The 23,819-nt window shown below is 42.5% G+C and overlaps 1 long non-coding RNA gene across 1 annotated transcript in view; it reads left to right on the plus strand.

Annotated features, from left to right (window-relative positions):
• Nucleotides 1–9,340: 9,340 nt before the first annotated feature.
• Nucleotides 9,341–23,819, plus strand: part of LOC102385150 — a 44,625-nt gene continuing 30,146 nt past the window's right edge. Inside the window, exon 1 of the long non-coding RNA XR_322896.1 lies at nucleotides 9,341–9,409. This is a non-coding gene — a long non-coding RNA (uncharacterized LOC102385150). The remainder of the gene's footprint in view (nucleotides 9,410–23,819) is intronic.

Below are 23,819 nucleotides of genomic sequence, written 5' to 3' on the forward strand. Positions count from 1 at the left end.
CTGCCCATGTTAGGCTTCTGCCTCTCTCTAAGCTTTGGCCACCCTTTGGCTTAAGCCTACTCTGTCCCCTGATCCCCAGTCCCTGGCAAGGCTCAGAACACCAGCATGCCCCTAGCACCCTGCTGTGGGCTGACTGTAATGCACCCCTCAAGCACCCCACTGTGGCCTCTTCATCTCCCCTTGTCACCACTCCTAGACTACCAATATAAACTAGAGCAGAGAAATATGAGTCCCTGGCTGTAACTAAAACTCTAAGCCTACTGGCTATATAAAGAAACCCTCCCCATCCCAGGTCCTAGCTCTCTGCAAGCCCTTGGTTCCTTATGTCCAATTCCCAGGCATAGCAGGATCTCACTCAGTCACCCAGCAATAGCCATATCAGTGTAGACCTCTTCCTCTGAACAGAATAAGCCTTGGGGTGGGTGACATGGGCGACTGCCCAGAGTGTTGTGCTCATGGGGGCACCCTCCCCCCCCCACACACACACAGCCTGTGCTCATAGCAGCACTCTGCCCCACCCTGCCCTGCCCTGCCCCGTGCCTCCCTGGCTGATCCCCACCCCAGGCAGTAGGAGGGGTGCCCAGCCCAGCTTGTCCCCCACCTCCAGTCACTGCTTGGCCATCATGCCACTCCATCTCCCTGGGACCGCACCCAGGCCACGGGCCACCTGCCTCTGCCTGCAATGGTGCTGCTGATTTAGGGAGAGGGCCTGGGCAGGGGGCACCAAAATGAAAGTTCACCCACGGCAACATTTTCCCTAAAGTCAGCTCTGCCTCTGAAGCCTGCAGGGCCAGACCCCCAGCCTGGGATTAGGCACTGGATTTATGTACCTCTTAAATCCTGCCCCTTCCTGTTGGGTGATGCTCCAGCCACCCACAGGGGTTTTTACCCTGGGTCTGAAGATTAGGCTGCCTTCAGGGAAGCTTACCATTGGTGCCCCAGCAGCATCCCAACTGCTAAAACAGGGCCCTGCCCTATCACATTATTGCAGGGCAAGTTACTGGGCAATAGGCACCTGCAGCCTATGCGTCCCCAGCTGCCTTTTCCCATGTAGCCAGTCCAAAAGATGTAGTTTCTCCCCCGACATAGGGATATTCTTGCTGCTGCCTCCACCTTCAAGTAACAGGAACCTCTGGGTTCTTTTCTGAATTGTTTCAAATTTTCCCATAGCCTTCCTCAAGTACAAGTCTTGGAAGTATGGCATTTATTTATCCAGTCCTATCCAAATGGCTAAGAGTAGTTAACAATAAGCAAACAAGCCACAAATAGGATTCCTCAAATAATACCCCAAAACCCTAGAACTCCAACTCCACCCCCCCAAAGCATCCTCTCCCTGTCTAAGACTTCACATGAGCAAACCCTTCTGCCACTGTCAACCAGGGCTCTCAACTGCCACTCACAACCAGATGCAAGAACTAGGCATGGTGCAAGCATTCAGGCTCAATAATATATTTCCATTTCTGTGACAGGTTAGTCCACATATGGTTAAGTTAATCTTTATTTGTTAAAATTCTGCCAAAAATCAAGAAAAACTCATTGATTTTTCCATTCAGCCATTAACTGTTGCTGCTCTATCCCTTCCCTTAATTGTCATTGTAAAAAATTGGTCATGACTTTAGATAGTACTGTCTCCCTGAAATCTGTTGTTACTGTAGCTAATGGCAGATTGTTAAGAGTGTGATAGCTTTTGACTGTGACTGAGTTATTCAGCAATGAATGAGTGTAAAATATGCAGTAAAACAGCAAATATTACCTGCTTCTGTAAAAAAAACGGAACCTAGAATATTGAATACATTTTTTTTCTTTTCCAAAACTGAGTGAATTTACTGACTATAGAAGTGAGAAATAAAGAAGATTTGCCTCAGTTGGGCAAAGTGTGAGTAGTTGCTGCATAAACTTTCCTATTATTTTCATAAATATATGCTGAAGCTGTAGAAGCTTCTGAGACTTGTATCAAAATCTGAGATCATCCAGTGGCTGAGAGGGTACCATGAGACCCATCACCTGTAGGGTAGGGATTTCAAGGCCTTTAGAAAAAAAAAAGTAGGATTGTTTTGCTGAATTCAAAATCAGGATTCCACGGAACATGGCAACCCCCTTTTGTATCAAATAATACCATGCAATTTGCTGACCTCATCACTCCCAGAATACCTATATTTATAGCAAAAAATGTTTCTAAAGGTAGGGCCCTGGTTATAAATACTGATGCCTTTGAAACTTGGATTCCCCAAATACAAAACAAATATTTCCACAGCTGTCTTATGCAAAGCAGAACATTTGACTCAATAAACTGCTAGCTTTGCAATGTAAGTGTCAAAGTAAATATTGAGGCATAAACTACAGTGGGCCAAATACCATCTAGTTAGAGTAGAGGGCACAGGTGAGGTGGGTCTGGAAATGGAATAGAGGCTGAGGTGATAGTAAGATGGCAATCAAGGGAAGGCTGGAAACAAATCTTCACAGATTGTATGCTCTAGAATTCAGAGTACATAGAATTCAGTGACAGCAGCTGAAGTTGCTGCTTCAGATATGGTTGCAGGTTGAATAAGGAAAAAAAATTAAAAATAATTTTAAAATGTTTCAAAAACTCTAGGTAGGTTTACATCAGGTATTGATCCAGATCTTTTTAATCTTATTGGGTAGGGACAGACATTACACATAAACCGGTTTAAGCGATCAGAAACTGGTTTAAACCTGTAACAGAACAGATGTTCAGTGCACATAAACAAGTTTGAATAAGTCTGAAAATGGTTTGAGATAAACCTGGTTGAATATAGTATCAAACTTAACTGATTTGTGTCAAACCAGTTTATGCAATGCCTGTCCCAGTACCCTTTCTGGTTTAAGTTAAGCCAGACTCCCCCAGCATCCTGTCATACTTTCTGGGCTAAGCAGGGCTCTCTGCTCCACACTTTTCTGCTCCCCTCCTACCCCCACCCCCTACTTCTCCCTGGCTGCAGCTCCAACAGAGACTGCAGGCATCTGCCTGGCTACCACTGCTCTCCCCGCCTTACTAATTCCTCTCTCCCCTCCAGCTTACACAAACACCTCTCAGAATTACCTAGCATACAACATGCTGGCTATGGTCCGTGCTGTGGGAAACCAGTTCCTTCCTTAGAAACAGTGTTTAAGAAGAGCTTGAACTAATGGAGAGAGGCTTTGTTTTCTGATGGGCTGATAAACACTGTGTTATCAACTGCCTGCTGGGCTGCTCAGGGGTGGGGGAACCCCTCCCTAATAAGAGTGTCCTTCTGTGGCCTGGCCATGCCCCCCTCAGCTCAGCATTATGCAAGGGAAGGGAAGACAAGGCTGCTCTAGAGCTCCCCAGCTTATAGCCTGAGCCATTGCAGGCATGTGTTAGGATTTCTGGGATGTCTGTGTAGTTACAAACTGGTTTTGCCTAACCAGGTTAGACTAACCTGCAAAGATTGAATCAATTGAGCATCAGGCTATGTAAATGTCTCTCCTTATCTATTTAGTCCACCACTACAAGTGATTGGGCAATATTTCCTCAATGTGTTTTTGTTGGAAAATTCCAGGTAGTCCAAAACTGTTGTGTTTCACAGAAATCTCTCTCTCTCTCTCTCCCTTTGGACAGAACCAACACAGTGGTCACATTCAAGGTGAGTTCCCTAGTTCCTTAGCCAGTTCTAATAACCATACCAGAGGTTTAAGTAATCTTCCTCTTTGATACACCCTGCTGGACACACAAAATAGTAAACTTTTAGTAGCAGTAATATGCGTAAAAGCAATATAACTTTATCAACTATTATGATTAGGTGAGGAAATAAGTGCCAATATTGTTAAAGACATGACCTGACCAAGCTAATCATTTATTGTGTCACACAGAAATTTTACTTTCCTTCTGGAAATATATGGGTTCTGCAACTCTTCAGTAGACTCCTGCATATGTTTAAAGGGACTCTTTTTGTGAGCAAGTGTTGCATGTTTGGATCCACAATTTGGTTATTGGAAAAATAATAAATAAAGGGTACAATAGAATCAGAATTTTCTTGCTAAAATCCAGGTATTTTATCATATAGGATCATCTTTATATGTAAGCATAGCAGGAAAAAAACATTTTTAATAGGTAATTGTATGTAGTGATCAACTTCCCTGCCTTCCTCCCCAAAATCAAATCTATTAGCACAAAATTGCACAGAGGAAAAGGCTTTACTAAAAGAAAAAGGAGCATTTTAAAAAGTGTCCTGTACATTAACTCAGTGTTGAATATATACCCTTATAAGAAAAATTCCTCACAATTTTTTTTTGGTTGAGAAATGGTGAGAATAAGGCCAGATTTGGAAAGGTGGTTAGTTACCTAACCAGTTACAGTGCTTTTGTAAATTCAATTAAGCATCAAGCTGAATCATTAGACACATAAATGCCTTCATTGTAAATCTATTGCTAGTTTCTTTGCATTGGTGTGGGGGTGTAGAGCAGCCACAAACTGATTATATAACCTAGGTTTATAGCTGCTTCATATTGCCAGAGCTGCATAAGGAAGCTAATATGAATGCTTTGATCAAATTTTAATTTACATTTTAATAAATAATTAAATCTTGATTTAAACAAAAAATCCCTGCCAACATACAAATGTATGTTGACTTAAAAAAAAAAAAAAAGTGGGGGTGATGGGGGGAATTATGACCCTGTCAAAATTCATAAGGAATACAGTATTTCCAAGGCTAATGATATATTCTTACTAGATGTAATGTAATTAACTTCTAGTTAGCATTGATGAAGGTTTTCACTGGCTGGCCTGAGGAGCATTCCAAATGAAAGGAGAGATATAGAGGCAAGCCCAGTTGTCTGCATGTGAATTTTCCATTGAAGATGACTTATTGTAATATTCCATTAAAATATATATCTTTGAATAGGTCTTCTCTTTTGGCAGACAACGTTCTTTGGGTAGATGTGATATCTTTTATTAGACTAAATAAATAGTTAAAAAAATGTTCTTCGCAGGTTTTCAGGCACAAACACTCTTCTTCAGGCATAAGGAGAGTCTGTTGGTGTTTTTGTTTTTTCCTTCCTGGGTAGAATAGAAACCTATATGCAAAATGCAGGTCTGTGAAAATGCAAATGCATGGCAGTGAGGGTCTAAGGGAATTGGAGAAAATAGGTGAGAGACAGGTAGGGGGGGAGGGGAAGGAGGAATGTAGAACTGGTGATAAAATGTAGCTAGTAAAATGCAGATACATTACCTGGGGTTATCAGATGGCAGGCAGGATATAATGTGTCTTCTCTTTTGTGTATTTTCTCTTTCAAAGATGAACTAATACTACATTAGAACAAATAAAGTACATTTAATACAGCTGTTCAATGTGTCAGACTTTTTAAGAGTTAGGACCTTCTCCAAACAAAATCTCTTTAGATGTGTTTTGTCATACGGTACCATATGGTATCATATTATTGTGATATATGTGTTAGTGAGTTATACTATAAGTAACAAGCAATTCTAAATTTTGAGGCTATAAATCCATAAAGAAGTTCTGGTGACATTTTTAGCCACAGCAAAGCGTAATTAGCTTATGTCATTACCAGAACCCTGAAATGGAAGGGAAGTCTTGTAACGTAATGTTTGCTTATTCCTTTACATAATGTATAATAGGTAAGACAGTAATTGGTTTGTTTGTTGGTAGTGGTGGTGGTGGTGGTGGTGGTGTGTGTATGTTTGTATGTGTGTTTTAAGATTTCAAGTGTTTTCTTGATGTAATTTAGAGTCATGGCAACATCAAAGTCCTCTCACGATACAAGCATCAGAGTCTAACTCAATACTCTAATTGCTGCATCGACATCATATTTACATGTGACATTAGACAAGCATAAATGTAATGAGATGATGCACACATAAACAACTTTGCAAAAATTCCATTAACAGTAGCATTAGATCCAACCCATGCTTTGACAAACTTCAGGTCCTAATCCAGAGTTCAAAATTCATGTTCCACACACAGATAATGGTCTTGAATGCAGATTCTGAAAATGAACACTGATGAGTGATAAGGCATTCAAATCCAAGATCTTCTGAGCATTATAACTTTTTTGATAATACATTCTTATTTGGTACTATACATATAGTATAGATCTGTGTGGGGTGGGAGGTTTCTTGTTTGTTTGTTGTTAAATCCATTTCATTGGAAAAGAAAGCACTATGAAACTGTGAACAATGGAAGGCATACTGGGTTTAATTTGGAGGAGGTCTCTAATGTTATTTACCTTTTTCACAAAAAACAAAACAAAACTGGATTCAGAAACCTCGGGTGTAAGAGATCCTATATCCTTCTTATGGAGCCTGTATCAGTACATTGCTGTTCTTATATTTTAATAAAATCTAACCTAAATCATCTTTGCTGTAAGTAAAGCTGATATCTTCTTACTTTCTCCCAATAGGCATCAAGAACAAATGATAATCATTCTTTTCATGGTGACCTTTTACATAATGAAAAACTATTATCACGTTCCTCTATCAGTCTTCCCTTTTTCTAAACTAAACAGACTCAGTTCCTTTAACTTGCCCTTATAGTTAAACTTTTCCTTTAACTTTGCCTATCTTTTTTCTATATCACTTATAGAAGTGGTATTGCTCTCCTTTGAACTCTTCATTTAAAAAAAAAATATTTTCCTTAAAGCTATAGAACTCAATTTGATTTAATTATTTCCCATATCTTACACATACTACTTCATTTAATAATAATAATGTCTGATGCAGACCTCATCCATTTAGTTCTTTAGTCTGGCAGATTTTAGCCTTCCCTGAGTTAGGACATCAGACATGAACCTTAACCAGATATAACTATAAAGGAGCAGCTCACACAGGCATCTCCTGTGTGGTTTGAACTTGCCCTCTAAATGCTCTGTCTTGTAACATTGTCTTTCCCCAAAAGATGGAAAGAAGAGTAAAAATCGAGTTCCTTTCTTTAAGAATGCTTCAGGTGTTTCTCCTTTGTGAGTGAGGGAGCAAGGTCCTCAATATAGTGAAACAATCATGATTCAGTTGCTCAAGTGGGCAGCATCTGAGAAGCTGACAAAGAATATTTGTGAAACCTAGCTTCAAAGGAGACCCCCCATGTTTCAACTTGCAGTAGTACTTGTAGACAGTGGAGTATCTGTTGTTATATGGCTTCGCTGGCCTTTCCTTTCACAGTGGGGAGGGAAGACAGCTTACTGAATACACCCTAGGACAGGGTTTCCTCTTCCCCAAGGTACAAACTATTGTGCAGTTTGACTGTTCAGGAAGCAGTCTTATTTCCCCTAGGTGCTTCCAGTTTCTGCCATATCAGAGAGCTTGGGGTCTCTATTGCTTCTGTGAACCACAGATCCAGAGAAATAATATAGCTATTGGTTAGGTCAGGGGTGGGCAAAATACGGCCCACGGGCTGGATGCGGCCTACAAGGCTATTCTATCCGGCCCGTGGGGCCCCTAAAAATGTAGAAAATTAATATTTCTCTGCCCTTGGTTCCTGTAAAAAATGACAGGAACCAAGGGATTTAGGGCCCAAGGGAAGCCCAGCAGGCTCCAACACCAGCAGGGCCCGCCCGGCCCTGTGCCCTGGGAGCACATGGCTGCCCTGCGCTGGAACCATAGATAGGTGGTGGGGAGAAGGGCGGGGGGGACCCCAGGCAGGGGAGGAGCGCGGGAGGGCGGTGGGGGAAAGCGGCCCCTTCCACACCCCGTGGCTGGTACCCCATGCTGCAGCTGCTTGCAGTCCATGTGGGGCTTCCTGTGCATGCTCCGGACAGCCCCATGTGGGCTGTGAGAGGCTGCAGCATGGGGCGGGGGAGAGGCCACTTTTCCCCCTGCACCCAGCTTTTCCCTGGGCTCCTTCCCGGCACAGAGAAGAGCGGCCCCTCACCTGCCCCATGGCTGGTGCTCCCTGCTGCAGGCACTTGCAGCCCGCACGGGGTTGTCTGGAGTGGGCACAGGCAGCCCCGTGCGGGCTTTGAGTGGCTGCAGTGTGAGGCACCAGGCATGGGGCAGGTGAGGGAAGCTGGTGCTGAGCACAGGGAAGAGCAGCCCCTCACTCTCTATGTGGGCAGTGCCCTGTGCTGCAGCTACTCACAGCCCACCTGGGACTGCCTGTGCCTGCTCCCAACAGCCCTGTGCAGGCTGCAAGTGGCTGGCACAGGGAGTATGGGGTGGGTGTGGGCTTGCTTTTCCCTGCACTCAGCACTAGCTTCTTCCCTGCCGGCGAGCAGGGGGTCAGTGCTGTGTGCTATCCCCCGCCTGTATCACAGGAATGGGGAGTACTGGGTGTGACTGGGCTGGGAGCACAGGGCCCGCACTGCTGCCCCGGTGTCAGTACCAGCGGGGCCCAGAGCAGGGTGGCAGGAGCACGGGGTCTCAGCTGGCAGGGGCTCTATGGAGCCAGGCCAACTCCACCCTCTCCTTGCTGGTGCAGCCCAGCCCAGCTCCACAGACCCCTGCCAGCCTGCGCCTCACTTCGGGCCCCACCAGTGCTGGCCCTGGGACATTGGGTAGCCCCGATGGTGACCAGGGAGTGGGTCACCTGTCAAGGGGTGGGGTACCTGTCAAGGGGTAGAACTACCCATGTGGCCCTTGACAGCCTGCCAAAACTGGGTAAGTGGCCCTCCACCCAAAATAATTGCCTGCCCCTGGGTTAGGTAAACCTCACTGAAACTGGGAAGAGGGGTATAACCACCACCAGGGACATTGGGTAGCCCCGATGGTGACCAGGGAGTGGGTCACCTGTCAAGGGGTGGGGTACCTGTCAAGGGGTAGAACTACCCATGTGGCCCTTGACAGCCTGCCAAAACTGGGTAAGTGGCCCTCCACCCAAAATAATTGCCTGCCCCTGGGTTAGGTAAACCTCACTGAAACTGGGAAGAGGGGTATAACCACCACCAGTTAAAGATATAATAGAAATAAACCCAGGTACCTGGACTAACAACGTCCTTTACCACAACTGAAGGCACATTTCCGAACCCCGAACAGAAGCAAACATGAGGCTGCTCAGAAATTTGACCTGCATCCCTGTTCCATCAGTCCTCCAGTTCTCTTCCTTAGTTGATCCATTTCCCGCTCATTACTTCACCACTGATTCAGTTCTGTTATATCCTATCCAAAGAGCACTACACCTTTTTTTCTACAAATGGTCATTTCTTACATACTGTCTCAGAGCACTAAGGTGTGCCTGCTCCTTTAAGGGCAGAAACTGCCTAGAGAGAGGGCCCTAGGAGCCAGGCAGAACCCCCACAGGTGCAGGTTGCCATGGCAGCAGGCTAATGAGGGAATTAGTCGGCAACTGCACCTGGTTGGCTGCCTGGAAGAAGGCAGGACCCTGGGCACCTGTAAGCCCTGGGGCTGGAGGTGGCCAGTTCTCTGACAGCAGCCAGCGGGGAAGGAGGTCATGTATGAAAGCTCCATGGAGATGCTTGGCTGCTGGTAAGACTAACGGAGCTCCTAAAGTGCCTGGGGATAGGAGGCACACACTGCTGAGGGAGAAAATGGCCCTCTTAAAGGGACAGAATGCAGCCTCCAGTGTCATTGGTATTATTATTGTTAGGTTATAGCCTAGGGGCTCATATTTTTGTTGTTTAATCCAATGGACTGGGATGGGGCTACTGGGGAGGAGGAGGCCTCACTGGGGCACACTACTGTGCAGAGCCCCAGTGCCAGAGGGAGCAGTGATGTGGGTGAGCAGACCCCAGCACCAGAGGGTGCAATTCCGGAGGCTAAGGGTCCAGTGACAAGAGGCTGAACTAAACTGAGGCCTCATCACTAGAGACAACATCTACATACCATCTGTGAAGCATGGGGTGTGGTAAAGGGGCAGTTTTGGAGCCATGCATCTAGCCCATAAGGCTTGCGGTGTCTTACGAGGCACCTGCTTAGAACGGGACCCAGCAAAGAATCTAAAAGTCCTCAGGGTTTAGTGGGGTCCATCAGGACTATGACTGCTTAGCAACTTGAGGGCAGCCTCCCTATCTACTATCTTAACCAACAAAGTATGGCAGTTGAGACTAGAAGGTACCTGCAGGGTGAAGCTGGCACAGTCACAGGGCCCTAGAGGAATCACAGCTGTCTCTAGGGACCCCACCCTGTGACATACTGATTTCAAAAGAAATATTTAGATTTATCTGATATTTTCTGTTTCCTAGCCCCCTCTTCAAGTTATATGTATTGTACAATTAACTGGTCAGTAATGCAGCTGCCTTGAGACCAGCTACACATACAAAGTAGCTATCACACCAACCAGCTATAAAGTTAGACCTAAAAAAGTTGTACTAATTTTACACTTTACTAATTTGCACATGTAGCAGGGTCTCCCCTGCAGCTGGGAGCCCCATCAGCTGATGGAGATTCCAGGCACAGGGTTATGCCATGCTCAGCCAGGGCTGGGGGTTGGACAACTAAGAGGATTCTCAGCCCTGGCAGCTGCTGACTGTGGATCCTGGAAGCACCCCACAGCTTCCTGGGCCCAGAGTCTGGCAGCTGTGGATGTTGGGTCCCAGCAGCATGACTCCTGGTGCTAGGACTTAGCTGGGTCTCCAGCAGCAGTGCAATGGTGGCTGTGATCTCTCAGCCCCGGTGGTGCCTGGAGCCCCAGGGCTGAAAGAGCACAGCTGCAGCAGTGCTCCAGCCTTGGAGGCTCCCTGCACCCCCAGGGTGGGAAGATCATAGCTGCCATGATCTTCCAGCCTTGGGGGGCGCGGTGGGGGAAGGGGAGACTGTGAAATCAGAATAACCAGATGCAGGGCTTCAATTACCCCCAGGAATGGAAGATTGTAGCAGCTATCTCCCAGCCCTGGGGGCATGTGTGGTGCCCCATGGCTGGGAACCCCTCAGCTGATGGGGGAAGCTTGCTTCTTTACTGGTGCAGGGGGAGGTGAGGATGAGGCTGGGCTTCCTCTGATGCAATAAAACCTTATGGGATCAAATGCAAGATCCCACAGTCATAACTTCTGCCATGCACACGTGTCATGGCAGGAGGCGTGATTATATAGATCAAGCATTAGAACCTATTGCACATGTACAGAGGGCCCTAGTGATATGTAGGAGTTAAATCATTTCCACACACTATTTTCACTCTTTAAATGTTATTCTCCAGTGTACTCATGCCTTTAGAAAGATGTGGAAAATCCTTCTCTGAATCTCTGCTTAATTATTGTTCACTTGTCACCACTTTGAGATCCCTTAGGAGTAAGATGGCTTCTGAAGTAATTTTCAAAGGAAGCAGCTTTAAAAGGAACATTTTAAGTTCATTCTCTGTTTCCTGGTAATTTGAGCTTATGATCTAGTTTTAATGTTACAGTCCAATTTCAGTTTGCCCACTTCACATAATTTGTTTACATCTATTTTTTGGATCACTTTGAACAGGTTCTTGCTATATGAGGCTAATTTGTAAACAGACCCAAGTGAATAATTGTTAATGGGATCAGTTATTTTACAAAGTTAGCTTTTTCTGTTGAGAAATAACTTGCAAATTTCTTCAGTGAATATTTTTAGATCTGTAAATTATTTAACACTGATATTCACCAGGAATATCTGGAATCAGCAATTATGTGAATAAGAACAATTTTTTTTTTTGGTGGATGATCTGATTGGCCGATCTGTTTAGTTAAATAACAAAGCAAGAGTGCTGGTTGCAAATTAAAGTGCAAAATTCATAATCTGTAGGGCAATTGCATAGTTGTCCAACTCAAATTCACCTTTGCAGCAAGTGAAACTGTAATTTCATCTTGGTTAATGGGGTGGTTAATGTGGGATGGTATTATTCAAACTTTCTTTTTAGCATCATATAGCCATTATTCCTAATAGTTTTAATACTTTTGCAGTTCTAATCAAAAGAATTGTTACCTAACAATAGTAGCATCAGTGGAGTTAATCCCATCCATTAGATAAAGTGTCTTTCCATATCTTTTCCAATACTCTCACCATTTTACTAGCCATCACTTCTCATTGCAGACGAGTAGAGTGATAATTGAATGATCAGCCCCCATCTTGGAAAAGCATTAACAATTATACTTACTTTCTCAACTTCTCCCTCTTCCCTATAATCTGAACTGAAGCACGTTCCCACAGCATGCCTCCCATCTTCTGCCAGCTCAGGAAGCAATAATTAGTGTATAGCAAGAATAATATCTGCAGTTATATTAGCTAGTATAAAATTACAATGGCTATCAATCCTCATGCTGAAGGCTTAAGCTGATCACCAGCTGGAGTTAGGGCAAAATTTCCCCCTGTAGTATAGTACTGCACAATTAGGCAGGAGGTTTTTATGCCTTTTTCTAAAGTGTCTGCATTTGGCTACCCTTAGAGACAGGATATTGCAAAATTAACTGAATTTTTGACTGTTTGATATTGTTTGCTCCTTTACTTGAATGAGTGAGAAGCATTTTTAGAAGGGAAGAGTAAAGAAATGCTCAAGTAAGACTGTGTGATACAAGTCCTCTCTGGGATTACTGAAAAGGAAGTGTATGCAAAAATTTTGAAAGTACATTAAATAAATCAGACTAGATGGATATTTTATTTGTTCCAGTAGATTTTAGTAAGCATGTGTGACAACACATGTGTTCAGATTGTTAGATTTATGTCATTTTTATCAATGATGAAACATGTTCATCAGTAATCTATAAGAAAATGTAAGCCACTGCTAATATTTGTAGGCAACACAGATTTACAGAACAATAAACAAATGATGGGGGTAAAATAGTCTTACAGAGTAAACTGGACTGTTCAATCATAATGAGTTTTAATATAGTCAAATGCAATATATTTCTAGTTTTAGGAATGAGGAATGTAGGCCATACCTACAGAATGGAAAATAGTATCCTGGAAAACTAGGATTCTGAAAAGGATTTAGCAGTCAGGCATGAGCTCTAAGTGCAATGTTATGGCAAAAAGAACTAAGATAATCCTGGGGTATGTAAACAGAATGAATTTACCTCTGCTTATGGCCTGAGTGAGGCAGTACTATTTGTAAAGTTTGGATATTTTCCAAAGGGTGTTGAAAATGTTAAGAGTTCAGAAAAGCACTGCAATAGTTACCAGGGGGCTGGAAAAGATGAATTCCAGCAAGAGACTTAAACAGAGTAATTTCTTTAGTTTATCAAAAAGAAGACTGAGGATGACTTGCCACACGTTAAGTGCACAGAAGGAAATCTAAAGCCATAGCTGAACAGACATTCACATAGAGCACTTTAAAATGGTGGATCCTGCTCTAAATTAACCCCAGATGGATGTGGTAGCAGACAAGAGTGCTTTAGGTTATAGCACTTTATTAATCCTATTTCAAGTCAAGGTAGACTGTATTCTGCTGGTACTCAAGGAGATTTAGCAGGCTCCCCCATTACCTTCCTTGCATGGAGGCATGCTGGAACTCAGCTCACTTGGCAAATCCAAGGTGTCAGCTACAGGTGGGGTGCTGGGGAGGAAGGAGTGTCTGTATCTCTGTATTTTTCTAGCATTATACAATCTCCCTAGGCAGGGCAGGGATGCTTCTCAGATGGAAGAATTGTACCCCTCAGTAGGGCAGGCAGAGCAAACAAGCAAGCGGTGGCTGCAATTTGCTATGCTCTGTGTGCATGGGACCTGGTAGGGCCATGGCATGTTACTGTTGCTGGCTCTCTGTGGTGAATGCTTGGGGTGGTGTGTGTGGGTGCACATTCTTCCAGTCTGGCCCAAGGTGGTGGGGATGGGAAAGGGAGCTACTGCTGCTGCTGCCTTTCTTCAGGGAGCAGGGCTTGAGAAGTTGGGGGGTAGGGATGTGTGTGTATCTAGCCTTCCCCCAAGTAATCCTAACCCCCTCCCCCACCAATGTACAGCAGATCCAGGTGGGATAGATGCTTCCAACTCCCATCACAGCTCCAGAGATGCCTGTGCCTAGTCTGCCCCTGCCAGGACTTAGCAGACAGGCTCCCCACTCAGCCCCCAGGCACCCTGCCCTGCCTAGGCAGATTGTATAATTCTAGAAAGATACAGACACTCTTCCTCCCCCACCCCCCACCACACCTGTCGCTAACAGCTTGGATTAGCCAAGTGAACCGAGGTGGTGGGGGATGGCTCCCCTGCACAAGGCTGTGAATCAGGGATGTCTTGCCCATTCAGCTGTGCTTGGGAGACTCTGGCAACCAGGCAAGCCCACAAGGAACACTGGGAGGTGTGTGAGAGCACCCACAGACTGCTGACCTCAGCCACTGCAGGCAGGTTCTGAGCACCCCTCCCCACATCCCCACCAAATAGTGCACATCTGTTCTGTTCAGTCCCAACCTAATCTATAGCACTTTGAATAAAGTACAATACTGCAAGTGATTCTGCCTTGGGTTTTTTTAACATCTATGTTTAGCTTTGATTACAGTCTAAAAGGTACTGTATTTAATTGAATAAAAGATGACCCTTATTATAAGATGACCCCCCCCCCCATAATTAGATTCTATATATGGAAAATGTATAAATTTGTTATAATTTGCCAGGTATAGAATCTAATTATTGGAGGTTTGCCTTGAATTTTCCCCCTCCCACTGCTATAGCAGGGAAAATAAATCGGGGTGGGGGGGGATGCCAACTATCCCTTTTCTCCCTGCTTTCCTTCAACTTTTTCCTCTGGCTGCTCCTTCTCCCTCTTGTTGCTGTCAGACTCTGCTTTTCCTGAGCATATGGGTGTAAGAAGCAAATTTTCAAACAATAACTTTGAAATTAAGTATTGCTGTAGCAACTAGTGCACTTAGATTTCATAGATTTTTAGGGTCAGAAGGGTCCTTAGCATATCATTGAGTCCAACCCCCTGCCCTGAGCAGGACAGAGCTCTGGGGCCAGATAGGTGCTTGTCTAGTCTCCTCTTAAAAATCTCCAAGATAGGGGAGAGCACCACTTCTCTTAGAAACCCATTCCAGATTTTGGCAACCTTCGTCGTAAAGAAAATTTTCCTAATGTCTAATCTAAATCTGCTCTCCATCAGTTTATGGCTGTTGTTCCTAGGAAACCCAAGGGGCACCCTGGTAAACAAAGTGTCCCCTATTCCTTGTTGCCCCCCACAATGAATTTGTAGACTGCTACAAGATCCCCTCTCAGCCTTCATTTGAGGTGGCTGAAGAGATTCAGGTCCCTCAATATCTCCTTGTAGGATCCAGACCCATTGATCTGGAGCTTCTAATACTTCCCAAATCCAGGCCATCATCTTATGTGCAAGCCCCAGACACTTGGGGTTCAAATCCCCCCCAGCCTCATTTGATCTTGGCCAGAAGGCTGAGAAGCTAGTGGGCATATCTACACATTCATAAATGTACAGTAGTTACTGCACATTTAGTTTAGTACTTGCTTAAAGAAGTACTAACTGAATGCACAGTAACTAGAGTTACTGTGTAGTAGCACTGGCACATGTTTGGTTTTTTTTTTGTAATGCTTATTGCTCAGTAGCCTAATACATGGCACAGTAGCTTATTAGCACAGTTTTTGACTGGCACATTACTGCAGTGTTATTAGGCTACCATGTAGTAAGTGTCTTTTGTAGACACACCGTGCATGTAGTACAAACTCTGTGATATAACAAATCATGATGCTTTAGCTTAATACGGTTTGTTGAGCTGAGCCTTACCAGAATCAAGATAATTTAAGCCATGATGACCCCATAGTTCAGTTCTGTTCAGCATGTGTATATATTCCAGATACCTCCCCCTTAAAAAAAAAAAAAAAAAAAAAAGATCCATGTGCCAATTAGTCCCCACTCATGACTGGAACTGGGTGTTTTTGTCACAAGTCCTGGGATGCCCCCAAAATTTATATGAAGATAAGGCACAGGGCAACTTTCACCTTATGAAGGGCTGGGCCATGCTACTCATTCTTAGCTAGGCTAAGAAAGGGGCTGAAGGGGGAACTCTGGGTGAACTATAATAGCTCACTATGACTTGAAAAAGAGTCAATGGTAAGGGAGACTGCACTTAATGGGCACTGACCCTATGGGTACATTAATCTAGTCTTGTGGTAAATCGCTATCAATATGTTATGAGCAATGTATTTTATAGAAATGCTCAATGTTCGCTGCATTTCATCAATTTTATAGTTGGTTTCCATTTCCAGGCACATGTTGCTTTTGGCATCAGTTTAATGATAGAAACTGTATTTAGTGAGATTTTATTGTATGCAGTTTTACAATAAGGGTTTTTTTCCCCCATCTTAATTGTGGGGGGGGATCTTGTCTTTTATTTAGTAAACATGATACTTACCTTGACAGTAAAAAAAACTGGGCACTATGGAGAATGGCATAATAAAAGCCAGTGGCTTGAGGCTGAAGTCAGATTTCAAATTAAGTGACACAGCACACATGTATAACCACAAGGTGGAATAACTACTGGAACAAATTACCACTGGTAGTTTTACCATTTCTTGATGTTCTCAAACCAAAACCGGATGCCTTTCTGAAAGATGCTTGCAGCCAAACAAAAGTTATCTCAATACAAGAGCTATTGGGTAAGTTCAGTGGGTTCTGAGGCCCTTGACAGAGGTTATTTTTATTGTGAGACGGGTACTAAGACATTTTGTCATGCTTTGGAAAAGTGCCTGGCTTGCTGTCAAAGGGCAGCTGTCTGAAAGCATAAAAGTCAGCCCAGCTGGAGACCTGCTACCAGGGACAAATCCAGGTTTCCCGCCTCTCCTCCTGCTGTGCTGTGAATGCCCCAGTCCTGCTAATCAGCTGATTGTGGACCTGTGGAGGTGGGGCATGCCAGCTTGGGCTGAACTGCCTACATATCCCTGGAGAGTTCAAGCCCCGCCACCACCACCCCCAACACAGTTCCTTGCACCAAACCAGGGAACTCTGGCACTGTGCAAGGTGTGGGAGAATTCATCCATGGCTTGATCCATCCCAGATATGCTTGGTGTCATGAAGCACAGGTAGAGACATTCAAAAGGATTTTCTGGGTCCCCTGAAAGTGGGGGGTGGGGGTGGGGGTGAGTGGAATGAATGTTCTGGAGGGAGTAACAGGCTGGAGAGAGCTTCCTGTGAGGTGAGGGAGACTGGAGGTCCCCAGGGGAGGGAGCTGGCTATGACTAAGGGGACATTGACCCTGGGGGATTATCACAGAAAAGATTTGAGGACTAGGCCAACTGTTGGGTAAAGATGTCACTTTTTGTCAGCTTTTTGATCACTTTTTCTTTCTGTGTAATAAACCCTTTTGGTTTTTTCCTGTTATTTGACTGAAGTGCATAGGATAAATTATGGTTTATGAGCAAATTAATAACTTGGGTTATTTGGTCGAGTAAGGGGCCAGTAAGTTTATCTCTGGGATCACCCTGATATCCCAGGTTGTCACACCTGGAATGGCTCTAGCCATGCAGACTCATTCCATGACTCCTTGGACAGCTGTCACCCAGTTCTATGTAATGGGCAGAGAGCATTTTCTTTGCACAGACCCAGGATGAGGGACTGATCATGCACCTAGGGCAGGGGTGGGCACAGCCCCAGTTCACCCACAGGAGTTATGAAGCAGAAATCATGTTCCATCTTCATGGTTCACTGCCCCAGGCTCTGGAACTGGTCAGGGTCCCAGCACCCCAGTTACAGCTTCGAGTACGGTCCAGGTTCTCTCACAGTGGCGGTAGGGAGCAGTGCATCCTGGGATGCTGGCGGACCCAGCCAGGCCCTGTCACTCTATGTGTAACATTACGTATTCAAATTACAGTGAAACACAAACGTTACACATTTAACATATAACATTTTTTTAGGCTAGTTCACCATCTTTATTGCATGTTAAATTGCTTAAATGCATGGCATGCTACAATTTATCATGTGATTAACATGCTAATTGTGCAAAACATGTAACATCTGCCACAGGCCAGATATATAGGATGTAGGACTAGATGATCTGTAGTCCCTTCTGCCCTGTGGCTCTATCAATCTATGTCAGAAATGGTTATTGAAAGCATTTTACAAAATTAGAAAAGGTGTTCATAGGAAACAAACACATTGATATATTCCAGGGTATAGCACATAACAGTGGGAGTATAAATCCTTTCAAATATAACAGGATAGAATGAGGCTTTTAAAGTTTCTGGAGTCAAATTAACACTTCAATTAAAATATGTTAAAGATCACTACATTTGATATGTTTTAATATACAAAATTGATGAGGACTTTAGTTATACTTTTTTATTTAAGAGATGCAAGTGCCAGATTTGTTTCTTTCAGCCATTCTTTGCTCTTTATATTTTCTTTTCCTTCTCCACTTCTCTTTTTCAAATCTCTTGAAAATATTACATCACATGTTAAAAATGCCCTAAACATTCATTTTATATTCCATTATGTGTATTTTTCTTATGCTGATGGTTAGGACCCAGGTCTGAACTCTATTTCTAACTTTACTACAGGCTTGCTGTTTGATTTTGGGCCCTTTTGGGTGCCTCAGTAGGCTCTTTGGGCCCTTTTACATATTTTATTTTATGCAATATATAATGTATTTGAAGGTACATTTTAAAAATAAATAAAATGCATGTACTTTATTTTAAAATTGGCCTTAAATCTCTATGCCTAAGTGTTTTTATCTGAAGATGAGGACAGTTCATAACTGGCTCATAAGTCTATTCACAGGCTTAGTTAACGAATATGATTACACATTGTAATACTTTCTTTCTGCAAACTTACTTGCCTGGAAAAATAGAGTTCTTAGGAATGAACTCAAATAATGTCTAAAAATGAGAAAATAGGAATTGCCTCATGTTTTTTATTTGAATGGTTGTTCCCAGAAAACACTTGTCCAGAACTTGCTATGGAATGCATTAGCTTAGGTAGTACACTGGGGGTGTATGCAGGAAAGTCTTATAGAAACCTTATCTTGATTTTTTTTTTTTTTTAATGGCTGTCTGAATATAATAAATATAGCAATTGCACTTGCCACACATAAAACATGCTGTGTGAATATCATTTATCTCTTTATGTAAAAGCTCAAATACTTTTCCTTCACTGTTATACTTTCTTAAAGTATATTGTTCCTTAGATACACAACCCTCTAGCTTTTTCATGCTGCACTACAATTTTAGCTGTAAATACCAGAGAGTATCCTATTTATGAATTCCAGTCTCAGAAGCTAATTTAATTGGTGTATTCCAACTACTATTGCTTATTTCACACTTCAGTAGGTAAAGATGCATTAATAATCGAAGTTTCAAACTGTAATTAACATTAGCTTTAGGCTCCTGACAATGAAATGATTACATTTTTATATATGGCTTGATAAACAAAGTTAATCTAACCTGTGAATGAATAACAAAACGAACCACATTTACTCTCTAATGCAAATCACTACATGCAATTGTGTTCCCTGAAACCAGAAAAGGGAAGAATTAAAAGCCATACTAGTGGCAGTAAAATCTTCCCTGATGTCCCACAAACATCTATTTCCATGATTACAATGAGCTGCTGCTGATGCAACTCCTGCCTAACGTAGTTTCCATTCTTGTGTTATTTTGTGGCTAGTGGAAGGTGTTAGGGTAACAGTCTGAAAAATAAAGTCTTGTATTTTTTCATCATGCTATTGAAGGTTCCTGCTTATAGTCCCACAAATACCTCTCAGTAAAAATTATATTCAGATTTCCATGACTATTCAGTTTTCTGCTGAGACTATAAAAACAATGTCTTCCAGTGATTTTGGGTTTTTTTATTATACATTTTTCCTAATAGAAAATAGTGGACCCTTTCATAAGAGAAAAAAAAAAAAACTTTTATCTGTAAGGGTCACCAGAATCTGGAACATGCTCCCAGCAAAGGTGGCGCAGTCACTGTCCTTGGAGGTGTCTGCCTCATCTTGAATAAGCTCCTTGTTGAGCTTGTCTGAGCCCAATAACTTCCTGCCCACAGCAAGGGACTGAACTTGATGATCTGATAGGTCCCTTCTGGTTTTATGATTCTATAATTAATGTTGGTAACTTTAGAAGTAATAAGATGGCTAAAAGTAAAATAATGTACTAATTCAGTTTGCAACATTAACAGCATTTTTGTAACAAAGTTACAACAATAGTATATAGAAATATGACAGGAAATTACAGCAATATGCCACAAAAGGATGAGCTGTAGAACCACAAGTTCTACCACTGCTGTAAGTCTTAGTTGAAGCTAATGATGTCAATGAAAGAAAGGTTCTGTTCTTCCAGCTGGTGAGTGCTTCTAGGAGTTAGTGAGAGTGGTCAGCATCACATAGGATGAGGTGTAAGTTATTGAGTAAGGGTATGGACAACCATACATTTCTAAAGACTTCAAAAGGACAAGGGGGACTCTAGCTCAGAAACATGCAGAAGATCTTACATTCTAACAGTTAATGTAGATAAAAATTATATAAATGTAGCAAAACAGCTCCAGCTCTAACACTACTTCTTCCAGATTTAAAGTTGGAACAGTTTCACAATATTTGTATCATTCTTATCGTGTCCACACAAAATCATTACATTTGAACAGCTGCTGCATACTCTTGATCAGCAAGTTCCCCTTTTGAAATGTTCATCTTTTAAAATGGCTCCAAATGCATGCTGGTGGTTCCTCAACCTTTTTGGACTCAAGGTACCCCTTGATAGACTCAAAACACCCCTTAGAAAATGTCATTTTTCACTTGATTGTTGGCTACAGAAGAATAATAGAGCAATTCTATTGTTGCAAAGAACTCAAAAAGACCATAGTAGGTCAGAATGTTTGTAACACTATGTATTCCCATTGGAAATCGTTTTCTTCTGGTGATCCACGTTTATAAACATAACATTGCATGGCACCTTGCAACAATTTTTGGAAGACCTCAAGGCACCTCCATCTTACATTTTTCACTGTTTAACAATTAGGTGAAATACAGTAATGTTTACTAGTTTGATTGTAGTATTAACGTTTTTTTGTGAGGTCCTATAAACCCAACTATAATGTATTGAAATCCAATTCTGTCACCTAATTTTGACAAAAAAACCCCCCAAAACAGATTAACGATAAATATACATCAAAACATTCATCCCTCTCGTTTGTCTCATGAAGTAATGATGAGCTCTCCTATTACAGTATACATCTGTAGATGGAATGTATGCTTTTTTTGCAGGGGAAAGTTCAGTGAATATTAAACTCTGGGAAAAAAAATGTTTACAAAATTATTATGAATCCCGGTTGCATTTGGAAAACTGAGCTGGAAATGTAAGGTAGAGGAAATTTGCACTTCGAATTTAATAGTTTTATTTCAAAATGTTTCTAAATTTACAAAAAGTGGTAGGGGATAAAATGGGTTTTGAAAATTAATATATTTAATTTGGTTCAGATTAAACATTTTGGCTAGCCCAAAATGAATTTTTTTTCTTAATTTATTTTTTATTTAAGACACAAGATTGGGGGGAAAAAAAACTATTATTTGACAGGTCTTTGCTATTTTCTATGGCAGCTTGTCATGATTCATCTTTTTATGCTTCATGGATGGATTCTAGTTGTGTGAGGTCTTGTAAGATGATATCATAACTGGATGCAGCAACAGGCTTTAAACTGAGTTTTCTCAGAGAAATTGGCATGGTCCAATAGCATTTGCCACAGGTTGGGGTTCTGTTCCCAGCTCTACCTGTTGTGTTCCCACCTCTATTATTGCTTTTTATGACCTTGAGTAAGATACTGAACCATTCTATGCCTCATTCTCATTTAAATGGCAAAGCAATATTAGAGGCCTGTGAACCATAATTTAATTAAATGTTTGTAAAGTGTGCAAAAATTCAGTACAAATACAAAATATTTTCTTTCTGATGTATGCACCCCAGCTAAGGTGAATACCTGAGGACAGTCAAAAAGCCTGAGGTGGAATACATTCAATCTATGCATCTTTGTCTAAGCTGCGTAGATTGGGCGATTATTGAATATAATACACATTCACTTGTGCATTGGCCAAGGTAGACAGATGCCTGTATTGGCTAAAGGGGGTGCTCCTTCATACCTCCCAGCCCTGCTGGGCTACAAACACCCCAGCTCCACCCCCTAACCAGCCCCCTATCAACTGGGGGAAGGAGCATGTTGGTGGTGGGGCAGGAGATGGACCCCTGCTCTGGCATCCCAGTGGTTGCAGAGGAAAGCCCCTGAGCCTGACAACCAGGGAGGTGATGTGCAGGGACAGGGTTGAAATGTTCACAGCCTAATGGAGCTGCACCATGGGGAAAGAGCCCCCACCTCACAGGTTCCCTCCTCCAACCTGCTGTAAAGAACCTAGTTGGGGGCTAGGGCTGAAGTAGGGGCCCAGTCGTCCCCTCCACCCACCCCATGGCTGAGAGGTTGGAGTGGTGGCAAGGTGGTAGGGATACGGTGGCAGAGCTATTTTGCAGAGGGCAAACCCTCCACCCACCCTGCTGTGCAGACTCCCACTGGGGGTATCTGGGGCCAGGGAAGAGATCCATTCCCCCTGCTTACCCACCCTGTGCTGCCACCAGTGGGGATGGGTAGGCTACCTCAGCTCTGTGACTACCAGGGATGAAGCTGCCCAGTTGGGCTGAAGCAGGTAAGCTGAAGTAGAAACTATCCCACCTTACCTATGGGGGGTGGGATTTAGTTGAAGGCTGCAATGCATCCTGGGATGCATGCAGGGGTCTGAGACCTAACTTCTTTCAGGAGGGAATCTGGGACAGAAGTTTGATAGACTTGCTTAATATAGATCAGTTAAGTCTGATACTACATCCCCTTCCACAGATCTATCTTATACCAGGTTTGGACATCTAAAACCAGTCTGTGCACTGAACATCTGTTCTGTTACAGGTTTAAAAAGGTCTGTGATCATTTATACTGGCTTGTGTGTAATGTCTGTCCCTAGCCCATGTCCAGATTGCATCTTGAAAACAAGAGGTGAAAGGCGTCTCTACTTGATTTGTTTCACATGTCCCTAAATTGGGTCCTTTTTCCCCCAAGTATGTTGTCATTTCAAAATAAAGATATGGAAATCAATATGTGGAAGCTTTTAACAAAAGTGGTATTGTAAAGTGTCTATGGAGTTGGCTGCTATGGAAACATCTATCACATTACTGACAGTCCAGCTGTTATGGAGATGATACAATCTAAAGTATTCTTTTAAAAGTTGTTTTTAATTTATTATCTTTTAATTCAGATTGGTCTTCATTGTTAACTTTTAAGTCAGTCTGACCAGATGGCATAAGGAATACATTAAATAAATTAGGTGATATAATAAAGTTATAAATTCCTTTTCATCTCCAGAAAGGTTTAACATTCCTTACTCTTCTTCTAGTTATGTTCAGTAATTCCATATGTCATGAATAATACACATTGCTAATAATGATAATTAAAAATAAAAACATTGATATTGAGTTGAAGTTATTGGGGATTTGTTTGTTTTCCTTTAAATCAGATAGCACTGAAAGTGCTTTGTTTAGTAATGATAGTTTGGAATTGGACTTCAAATGACAGATTAAACCAATTTGTGCGGTTTTGCAAAATGCTAAAACATGCATTCTAGTCCGCTAATTAAGGCCTAATTTTCAAGCGTGGACACAATAAATTGCTAGAATGTGAATGTGTATCTAGCACCTATTTAGGGCTACATTTCTGTATGTGAATAAAATAATTGTGCAGTTAATTATTCAGGCAAACTGATATTTAATCTGATTTGAGAGTGCAAAGGCTTCTGTGTCATATCAGATAAGTGACTTTTGGATTCACTCAGGTTTGTAAGTGTGGTTGCTCCTTAACACCTCAAAAACATAGCATAAAATATTTTGCAATGAATCTTTCAGCTGCCTCTCATATCTGGCAGGCCTTCTTTTGCATGTGCATTTAATAGTACTGAATCTGTGAATGTGTGGCTTTCATCCAGGCAGTTATTTCTTTAATTTTGCTAAGTGATGCAGGTAGTCATTG

The sequence above is a fragment of the Alligator sinensis genome, unplaced genomic scaffold (assembly GCF_000455745.1).
Source record: "Alligator sinensis unplaced genomic scaffold, ASM45574v1 scaffold7_1, whole genome shotgun sequence".
Taxonomy (NCBI): Eukaryota; Metazoa; Chordata; order Crocodylia; family Alligatoridae; genus Alligator; species Alligator sinensis.